This window comes from Macaca mulatta, chromosome X, assembly GCF_049350105.2.
Source record: "Macaca mulatta isolate MMU2019108-1 chromosome X, T2T-MMU8v2.0, whole genome shotgun sequence".
Classification (NCBI taxonomy): domain Eukaryota; kingdom Metazoa; phylum Chordata; class Mammalia; order Primates; family Cercopithecidae; genus Macaca; species Macaca mulatta.
Window position 1 is genome coordinate 58,028,934 of NC_133426.1, and position 11,643 is coordinate 58,040,576.

Genomic DNA, 11,643 nt, shown 5'->3' on the forward strand with positions numbered 1-11,643 from the left:
TGTGTGATCTAAGGTATTTGAAGGCTAGAGACAGTTTACCAACCCCAGACATTCTAACGAAGAGACTCTTGGTAAACCCCGAGCATTCTAATGAGGGAGACTCCTTGCCGACCCAAGGCATTCTAATGTTAGAGACACCTGGGGGACCTAAAGCATTCTAAAGATAAAGACACCTGGCTGACCCCAGGTGTTCAAGCAGGAATGACTCCTGGCAGATCTCAGGACTTCTAATGGGAGAAACCCATGGCCACACCAGGCATTCTAATGATAGAGACACCTAGGCAACATCAGGCATTCTAAAGATAGTGACACCTGGCTGACCCCAGCATTCTAATGAGAGAGACTACTTGCTGACCCCAGGCACGATAATGATTCGGGCTTATTGCATACCCCAGGCATTCTAATAATAGGGAAACCTGTGTGACCTAAGGCATTTTAAGGATAGAGACTCCTGAATGACTCCAGGCATTCTAACTGGAGAGACTCATAGCCAACTCCAGGCCTTCTAATAATACAGACTCCTGGCAGAACCCTGGCATTCTAATGATAGAGACATCTGGGGGACCTCACACATTCTAGGGATAAAGACACCTGGACAACCCCAGGCTTTCTAGTGTGAGAGATTCCTGGCCTACCCAAGGAATTCTGATAGAGACTTCTGGCTGGCCCCAGGAATATTAATGACAGTGACACCCTGGCGACCTCAGGCATTCTAAGGATAGAGACAGCTGGCTGACCCCAGGCACTCTAATTGCAGAGCCTTTTGGAAGAACTCAGCCTTTTTAATGACGGAGATTCCTGTTTGACCCCAGACACTCTAAAGATAGATTCACCTGTGCGACATCAGTCATTCTAAAAATAGAGACACCTGATCGACCTAAGGTAATCTCAAGAGAGAGACTCCTGGAAGACCCCAGGCATTCAAATTACAGAGATTCCTGGCAGACCCCAGGCATTCCAATAATAGAGACTACTGGGCTACCCTAGGCATTCTAATGATAGAAACACCTTTGCAATCTCAGGCATTCTGAAGATACAGACACCTGGCCAACCTTAGGCATTCTAATGAGAGAAACTCCTGGCTGACACAGGCATTCTAATGATAGAGATTCTTGGCCTACCTCAGGAATTCTAACAGGAGAGACTCATGTTCGACCCCAGGCATTCTAATGAGAGAGACTTCTGTCTGGTCCCAGGCATTCTAATGATAGAGACACCTGGGGGACCTCTGGCATTCTAAAGATAGACATTCGACTGATCCAGGGCATTATAAAGGGAGAGAACACTGACCAAACCCAGACATTCTAATGATAGAGACTCTTGGCTGAACCCAGGAATTCTAATGAAAGAGACACATAAGTGAGCTCAGGCAATCTAAGGATAGAGACATTTGGCCCACCCAGGCTTTCCAAAGGAAGAGACTCCTCACTGACACCAGGCATTCTAATGAGAGAGACTCCAGGCCAACTCCAGGTATTCTAATGTTACAGGCTTCTGACCAATTCCAGTATTCTAATGATAGAAACCTGTGGGGCCTCAGTCATTCTAAAAATAGAGATACTTTGTTGACTCCATACATTGTAATGGGAGAAACTCCTGGCTGCCCCAGACGTTGTAATGATACAGACACCTGGGCAACCTCAGGCATTCTAAGGATAGTGATACCTGGTGGACCCCAGGAATTCTAGTGGAGAGACTACTGGAAAAACCCAGGCGTTCAAATGATAGAGACTCACGGCCTTCCACAGGCGTTCTAATAATAGAGACAGCGGTGGTATCTCAGGTATTCTAAGGATAGAGACACTTGGCGGACTCCAGGCATTTTAACGAGAGAGACTACTGGCTGAGCCCAAGCATTCTCCAGGCATTCTAACAGGAGATAGAGACTTCTGCCTTACCATAGACATTCTAATGAGTGAGACACATGTTGGACCTCTTTCTAAGGAAAGAGACAGCTGGCCGATCCAAGGCATTCTAATGGGAGAGACTCCTGGCTGACGCCAGGCATTCTAATAGTGGAGACATCTGGGTGACCTCAGCCATTCTATGGATAGAGGCATCTGGCTGACCCCAGGCATTCTGACTGTAGAGAAACTCTGACTGAGCCCAGGCATGCTAATGATAGAGACTCCTGGCCTACCCCAGGCATTCTATTGATAGAGACACTTGTGCGACCTCAGGCATTCTAAAAATAGAGACACTTGGCCAACAAAAGGTATTTTTACAGAAGAGACTCCTGGTCGACCCCAAGCATTCTAACAGGAAGGACTCCTGGATGTACCCAGGTATTGTAATGATAGAGACTACTGGAAGACTCCAGGCATTCTAATGATAGAGACACCTGGCCAACCCCAGGCATTCTAATGAGAGATACTCCTGGCTGACCTCAGGCATTCTAATAATAAAGACACCTGGGGGACATCAGACATTCTAAGGATAGAGACACCTAGCAAACCGTGGCATTCTAACGGGACAGATTTTCGGCCCATCCCAGGCATTCTAACAAGAGAGACTCCTGGCTGAGCCAAGGCATTCTAATGAGAGACTCTTGTCCGACTCCAGACATTCTAATGATAGACACAACCTTGCGATCTCAGGCAATCTAAGGATAGAGACACCTGGGCTACTCCAGATATCCTAACAAAAGAGAATCCCGGTCAACACCAGGCATTCTAATGATATAGACACTGGGGCGATCTATGGCATTCAAAAAATAAAGTCACCTGGCCGATTCCAGGCATTCTAGCGAGACAGCCTCCTGGTGGAACCCGGGCATTCTAATGGGAGGAACTCCTGACTGACCCCAAGCATTCTAATGATAGAAATACCTGTGCAACCTCAGTTATTTTAAAAATAGACACCTTACCGACCCCAGGAATTCCAACTGTGAAGACTTCTGTCCAACCTCAGACATTCTAATGATAGAGACTCCTCACTGAACCCAGACATTCTAATGATAGAAACATCTAGGGGACCTATGCAATCTAAGAATAGAGCCACCTGGTGGATTCCATGTATTTTAACAGGAGAGACTTGTGGGCCACCCCAGGCCCTCTAATGATAATTCCCCAGGAATTGTAAAGATAAAGACACCTGGGCAACTTTAGGCATTTTAAGAAGAGAGACAACTGAACAATGCAGGCTTTCAAATGGGAGAGACTCCTGGCTAACTCCAGGCATTTCAACCAGCAGAGACTCCTGGCTGACCCCAGGCATTCTGATGAGGGAGACACTGTGTGACCGCAGGCATTCTAAAGATAGAGGCATCTGGCTGATCCCAGGCACTCTAACAGGAGAGACTCCTGACCAACCCCAGGAAGTAAAATAATAGGGAATTCTGGCCTACCACAGGCTCTCTAATGATAGAGACATCTGTGGGACCTCAAGTATTTTAAATATAGAGACACCTTGCTGACCCCAGGCGTTCTAACAAGAGAGACTCCTGGCTGACCCCAGGAATTCTAATGATAGAGACACCTGTGCAACCTCAGTCATTCTAAGGATAGGGACAACTGGCCAATCCCAGGAATGCTAATGGGAGAGACTCTTGTCCCACCCAAGGCATTCCAATGACAGAGACTCGTGGCCAAATGCAGACTTTTTAATGATAGAAACAACTGTGCAAACTCAGGCAATCTAAGGACAGAAGCACCTGGCCAACCCAGGCTTTCTTTTTTTTTTCTTTTTCTTTTTTTTTTCCCAGTGTCTCACCCAGGCTAGAGTGCACTGGTGTGATCTCCACTCACTGCAAACTCTGCCTCCCAGGTTCAGGCGATTCACCTGATTCAGCCTCCCAAATAGCTAGAACTACAGGCATCCGCCATTGCACCCAGCTAATTTTTGTATTTTTAGTAGACACAGAGTTTCACCATGTTGGCCAGGCTGGTCCCAAACTCCTGACCTCATGATCCACCCACCTCGGCCTCCCAAAGTGCTAGGATTACAGGTGTGAGCCACTATGCTCGGCCAGCCAACCCAGGCTTTCTAATGAGAGAGACTTCTGGACAAACCCAGGCATTCTTATGGTAGAGACTCCTGGCTGAAGTCAGGCATTCTAATGATAGAGACACCTGGATGACCTAAGGCAATCTAAGGTTATAGACACCTGATACACACCACACATTCTAATGAGAGAGACTTCTGGCTGACTTCAGGCATTCTAACAAAAGAGACTCCTGGCTGACCCCAGGCATTCTGAGGATGGAGACACTTGGGCAACCTCAGGCATTCTAAGGATGGAGACACCTGGCCGATGCCAGGCATTCTACTGGACAGACTGCTTGCTTATGCTAGGCATTCTAATGACTGAGATTCCTAATGTACCGAAGGTATACTAATGATTGATGACACCTGTGTGGCCCAAGGCATTTAAAAAAAAAAAAAAATAGAGACACCTGGCCAGGTGCATTGGATCATGCCTGTAATTCCAGCACTTTGGGCGGCTGAGGCAGGCGGATTACGAGGTCAGGAGATCAAGACCATCCTGGCTAATATGGTGAATCCCCGTCTCTACTAAAAAATACAAAAAAATTAGCCAGGCTTGGTGGAGGACTCCTGTAGTCCCAGCTACTTGGGACGCTGAGGCAGAATAATGGCGTGAACCTGGGAGGCAGAGTTTGCAGTGAGCCGAGATCACACCACTGCACTCCAGCCTGGGCGACAGAGTCAGACTCCATCAAAAAAAAAAATAGAGACACCCGTTTGACTCAAAGCATTATAATGGTAGAGACTCCTGGCTGATTCCATGTATTCTAACAAGAAAAACTCCTGGTCGAGCCTAGGTCTTCTAATTATAGAGACTCCTGGCTGACCCCAGGCATGATAATGATAGAGACACCTGGGGAACCTCAGGCATTCTATGGATAAAGACATCTGGCTTACCCCAGGCATTCTAGCAGGAGAGACTACTGGCCGACCAAGGATATTCTAATGATAGAAACTCTGGGCTGGTCCCAGGCATACTAATAATAGAGACACCTTGGAGACTCCAGGAATTCTAAAAATAGGGACACCTGGCTGACCCCAGGCATTCTAAAGGGAGAGACCTCTGGCGGAACTCAGGCATTTTAATGATAGATACTCCTGGCTAAACTTGAGCATTTTAATGATAGGTTGACCTGTGCAACCTCAGTCATTCTAAGGATAGAGACACCTGGCCAACCCCTGACTTTCTAATGAGAGAGACTTCTGGCCGATCCCAGGCATTCCAATGATAAGAGACTCCTGGTCTACTCTAGGCACTCTAATGATAGAGACACCTGTGCAGCCTCTGACATTCTAAGGATAGAGACACCTGGCCAACCCCAGACATTTTAATGGTAGAGACCTCTGGCTGACCCCATGCAGTCTAATGATAAAGATTCCTGGCTGACTTCAGACATTCTAATGGGAGAGACTCATGTTCGACGCCAGGCATTTTAATGGGAGAGACCCCTGTCCAACCCAAGGGATTCTAATAATAGGGACTCCCGGCTGAACCCAAAATTTCTAATGATAGTGAAACCTGAGTGACCCCAGGCAATCTAAGGATAGAGATTCCTGGCCTGAGGCATTCTAAAGATAGACACCTGTGTGACCTCAGTCATTCTAATAATAGAGAAACCTGGCCGACTCCATGCATTCTAATGGGAGAGACTCCTGGCTGCCCCAGACATTCTAATGATACACAAAGCTGGGCGACCTCAGGCATTCTAACAATAGTGACACCTGGCAGACTCCACGAGTTCTAGTGTAGAGAATCCTGGATGAACCCAGGTGGTGAGAGTGACTCAGACATTCTAATGGAGGAGACTGCTGGCCATCTTCAGACATTTTACTGATACAGACTCCTGGGTGATCGCAGGCACTCTGAGGATAGAGACACATGGCCAACCCCAGGCTTTCTAACAGAAGAGATTCTTGGCTGACCACAGACATTTTAATGATAGAAACTCCTGGCTGAACATTGGCCTTCTAATGATAGAGACACCTGGGCGACCTCAGGCATGATAGTGACCCCTGGCTGACCCCAGGCATTCAGATAATAGGGACAATTATTTGTCCTCAGTCATTCTAAGGATAGAGACAGCTGGACGACCACAGGAATTCTAACGAGACAGACTCCTGGCCGACCCCAGGAATTCTAATGATGGAGACTCTTGGCCTACCTCAGGCATTCTAATGATAGAGACACCCGTGTGATCTCATTCATTCTAAGGATACAGATACCTTGCCAACCCAAGGCATTCTAATGAGAGAGACTCCTGGTTGACCCCAGGTATTCTGACAGGAAACTCTTGACCAAATTTTAGCGTTCTAATGATAAATACTCCTGGATGACCTCAGGCATTCTAATGATAGAGAAATGTGGGCGACTGCAGGCATTCTAAGGTTAGAGACACCTGGAAGACCACAGGATTTCTAATGAGATAAATGTGATAAAATGAAATTTCAGGATAAGGATAGAGACTCCTGGCTGACCTCAGGCATTCTAATTTTAGAAACACCTGTGTTACTTCAGGCATTCTAAGGATAGGGACACTTTCTTGAACTCATGGAATCTAACAGGAGAGACTGTTGGCCAAACCTAGGCATTCTAAGAGGAGAGACTTCTGGCCAACCACAGGCATTCTACTGATAGTGACTCCTGGCCAATCCCAGGCATTCTAATGATAGAGAAACATAAAAGACCTAAGCCTTTATAAGAATAAAGACACCTCGCTGAGACCAGGCATTCCAACAGCAGTGTCTCCTGGCCAACCCCAGGCATTCAAATGATAGAGACTGCTGGCCAACTACAAGCATTCTAATGATAGAAACACCTGGGAAACATTAGGCATTCTAAGATTGATAAAAACACCTGGTCGATCCTAGGTATTCTAACAGGAGAGACACCTGGCCAACCACAGGCATTCTAACTGGAGAAGCTGCTGGATGACCCCAGTCGTTCTAATAATAGAAACACCTGGACGACCTTAGGCATTCTATGCATAGAAACACCTGGCCAATCCCAGGCATTCTAATGGGACAGACACCTACCAACACCAGGTATTCTAATGATAGACTCCTGATCGACCTCAGGCATTCTAAGGATAGAGACACCTGTGCAACCTTAGTCATTCTAAAAATAGAGATGCCTTGCCGACCCCAGGCATTCTAACAGGAGAGACTTCTGGCCTACCTTATGCATTCTAATGATAGAGACACCTTTGCGACTCCAGGCATTGAAGAATAGAGACACCAGAGGGACTTCAGGCATTCAAACTGAATCAATTTCTGGCCTAACTCAAGCATTTTAAAGGGAGAGACCCCTGGCCAAATCTAGGCATTCTAACAATAGAGACTCCTGGATGACCCCAGGCATTCTAATGATGCAGACACCTGGATGATCTCATTCTAAGGTTAGAGGCATCTGGCCACCCAGTCATTCTAATGGGAGATACCCCTGGCCAATCCCAGGCATTCTAATGATAGAGATGCCTGACAACATCAGGCATTCTAAAAATAGAGACACCTGGCTGACAACAGGCATTCTAATGGTAAAGGATACTGGCTGACCCCAGGCATTCTAATAATAGAGACACCTTTGTGACCTCTGGTTTTCTGAGGATAGAGACTCCTAGCCCACCCAAGGCATTCTACTGAAAGAGACTGCTGGCCGACCTCAGGCATTCTAATGATAGAAACACTTCCTAGACATCAGGCATTCTAAGAATAGAGACACCTGGGCAACCCTAGGCAATCCAACCTTAGAGACACCTGGCTGACCCCAGGCATTCTAATAATAGAGACTTATGGCTGACCACAGGCATTCTAATGAGAGAGAAACCTGGGCAATCTCAGGCATTTTAAGAATATAGACACCTGGCTGACCCCAGGCATTGTAACGAAAGAGACTCTTGGCAGATACAAGGCACTCTAATGACAGAGACTCCAGGCTGACCCCAGACATGATAATGATAGAAACTCCTGGCCTATCCCAGGCATTTTAATAATAGACAACTTTCAGACCTCAGTCATTCTAAGGATACAGACACCGGGCCAACCCCAGGCATTCTATGGGAAAGACTTCTGCCTGAACCCAGGCATTCTAATGATAGAGAATCCTGGCCATCTCCAGACATTCTAATGATAGAGGCACCTGGGAGAACTCAGGCATTCTAAGTATAGAGAAATCAGGCTGAATTCAGGCTTTCCAATGAGAGAGATAACAGGCTGATGAAAAACATTCTAATGATAGAGACTCTTGGCTGACCCTAGGCATTCTAATAATAGATACTCTCGACTGAATCCCTGCATTGTAATGATAGAGACATCGGGGGAACTCAGTCATTCTACCCATAAAGACACCTGGCAAACCCCAGCCATTCTAACAAGAGAGATTCCTGGCTGACCCCAGGCATTCTAAGTATAGGGACTTATGGCTGACTCCAGGCATTTTAATTCTAGAGACACCTAGGTGACCCCAGGCATTCTAAGGATAAAAAATAACTGGGCGACCCCACACATTCTAACCAGAGACAGTCTTTGATGGACCCAGCCTTTCTAATGATAGAGACTCCAGGCCTATGCCAGGCTTTCTAATGATAGAAACATTTTTGTAGCCTCAGGCATTCTAAGAATAGGGACACCTGGCTGACCACAGGCATTCTAAAGGTAGAGACTCCTGGCCGACCCCAGGGATTCTAACCAGAGACACTCCTCGTCAGCCGTATGCATTCTAATAATAGAGACTCCTGGCCCAGCCCAGGCATGCTAATGATAGAGACTCCTGGCATACCACAGGCATTCTAATGATTGAGGCTTCTGGCTGACCACAGGCATTCGAATGTTAGAGACACCCAGGGGACCACAGGCAGTCTAAGGTGAGAGACTATTGGCCAAGTCCAGGAATTCTAATAGGAGAGACTCCTGGCTGAACCCAGGCATTCTAATGACAGAGACTACTGGCCAACCTCAGTCATTTTAGTAATAGAGATACCTGGAGGGACCTCAGACATTCTATGGACTGAGACAGTTGACTGAGGCCAGGCATTCTAATGGTACGGACTTTTGACCACTCCCAGGCATTCTAATAATAGAGACTACTGTCCCATCCTAGGGATTCTAATAACAGAGATGCCAGGGCGACATCAGTCATTCTAAGGATAGAGACATGTGGCCGACACCAGGCAGTCTAACAAGAGAGACATGTGGCCCACCCATGGCATACTACTGGGAAAGACTTTTATGTGACTCCAGGCATTCTAATGATAGAGACTCCTGGCTGACCCCAGGCGTTCTAACAATAGAGACATCTGGGTGACCTCAGGCATTCTAAGGATAGACAACTCGCAGACCACACCCATTTTAATGAGACAGACTCCTGACCAACCACGGGAATTCTAATGATACAGACATCTGGGCTACCTCAGGCATTCTAAGAATGAAGACACTTAGACAACCCAAGGCATTCTAATGAATGAGACTCCTGGTCGACTCCAGACTATTTAATGATAATGACTCCTGTGTGACCTCAGGCATTCTAATAATAGAGAAACCTGGCAGACCCAAGCCATTCTAATGGGAGAGTCTCCTGGCCAACCCCAGGCATTCTAACAGGAGAGACTTTTGGCATTCTAAAGATAAAGACTCCTGGCCTACCCAATACATTCTAACAGGAGAGACTCCTGGCCAAACCCAGGCATTCTAACCAGAGAGACTTCTGGTTGATCCCAGGCATTGTAATGATAGAGACTCCTGGCCTAGCCCAGGCATTCTAATGATAGACACTCCTAGCATATTATAGACATTTTAATGATTGAAACTCCTAGCTTACCTCTGGCATTCTAATGATAGAGACACCTGTGGGATTTCTGGCATCCCAGGATAGAGACTTATGGCTTACTCCAGGAATTATAAATAGAGAGACTCTTGTCCAAACACAGGCATTCTAATGATAGAGACTTCTGGACAACCCTAGACACTCTAATGACAGAGATACCTGGGGAACCTCAGGTCGAGCCGAGGAATTCTAATGGGATAGACTCCTGGATGAACCCAGGCATCCTAATAATAGAGACACCTGGCCAAGCCCAGGCATTCTGATGATAGAGTCTGCTGGTTGATCTCAGGCATTTTACATCTCGGTGACATCAGGCATTCTAAAGATAGAGACACCTGTCTGATACCAGGCATTTTAATGGGAGACACTTCAAACCTACCTCAAGCATGCTAATGGGAGAAAACCTGGCCAACCACAGTATTCTAATGATAGAGACAGCTGGGAGACATCAGGCATTCTAAGCACAGACGCACTTGGCCTACCCCAAGTATTCTAACGGGAGAGACTACTGGCTCACCCCAAGTATTCTAATGATAGAGATTCCTGGCCTACCCCACGCATTGTAATGATAAAGACACCTGTGCAACTTCAGGCATTTTAAAGATGAAGACTCCTGGCCTACTCCAGGAATTCTATTGATAGAGACACCTGGGTGACATAAGAAATTCTTAGGATAGAATTACCTGGCTGGTCCCAGGCATTCTAACATGAGAGACTCTTAGCCAACCCATTGCATTCTAATGCTAGAGTCTCCTGCCCTACCCCAGGCATTCTAATGATAGAGGCACCTGTGGACCTCAGAGTTTCTAAGGATAGAGACACCTGGCCAACCCAAGGCATTCTAAGAGGAGAGAATCCAGGCCAACCCCAGATATTTTAATGGTAAAGAATTGTGGTTTACCCAAGGCATTATAATGATAGAGACACCTGTGCAACCTCAGGCATTTTAAGGATAGAGACAACTGGCTGACCCCAGCCCATCTAATGGGAGAGAGTCCTTGCAGACACCAGGCATTCTAATGGGAGACATCACTGGCCAAGTTCATGCATTGTAATGATAGAGACACCTAGTGACCTGAGGCATTCTAAAGATAGACATCACAGGCCAACCTTATGCACTCTGACTGTAGAGACTCCTGACTGACCCCAGGCATTCTAACGGGAGAGCTCCTGGCCAACCCTAGGCATCCTAATGATAAAATTCCTGGCTGACCCCAGGCATTCTAATGATAGAGACACCTGTGGGAGCTCAGGGATTCCAAAGATGGAAACACATGGCCGCCCCAGGTATTCTAACGAAAAAGGCTCCTGGCTGACCCCAGGCAATTTAATTATATGGACACCTGTGTGACCTTAGGCATTCTAAGGATAGAGAAACCTGGCCAATCCAAGCCATTTTAACGGGAAAGACTCCTGGCCAAGTCTAGGAATTCCAATGATAGAGACTCCGAAACTAACAGAGGCATTCTATAGATAGAGACACTTGTGTGACCTCAGTCATTCTAAAAATAGAAACACCTGCCCCACTCTAGGCATTGTAGTGATAGACTCCTAGCCTAACACAGGCATTTGAATGATAGAGAAACCTGTGCTTCCTCAGTCATTCAAAGGATAGACCTGGCAGACCCCAAGCATTCTCATAAGAGAGACTTCTGGCCGACCACAGGCATTCTAATAATAGAGACCCCTGGCTGATCAAAGGCGTTCTAATGATAAAGACACCTGGGTGACATCAGACATTCTAAGGGTACAGTCACCTGACTGAACCCAGGCTTTCTAAGGGGAGAGACTCCTGCCCAACCCTAGTCGTTTTTAACAAGAGAGACTTCTTGGTGACCCCA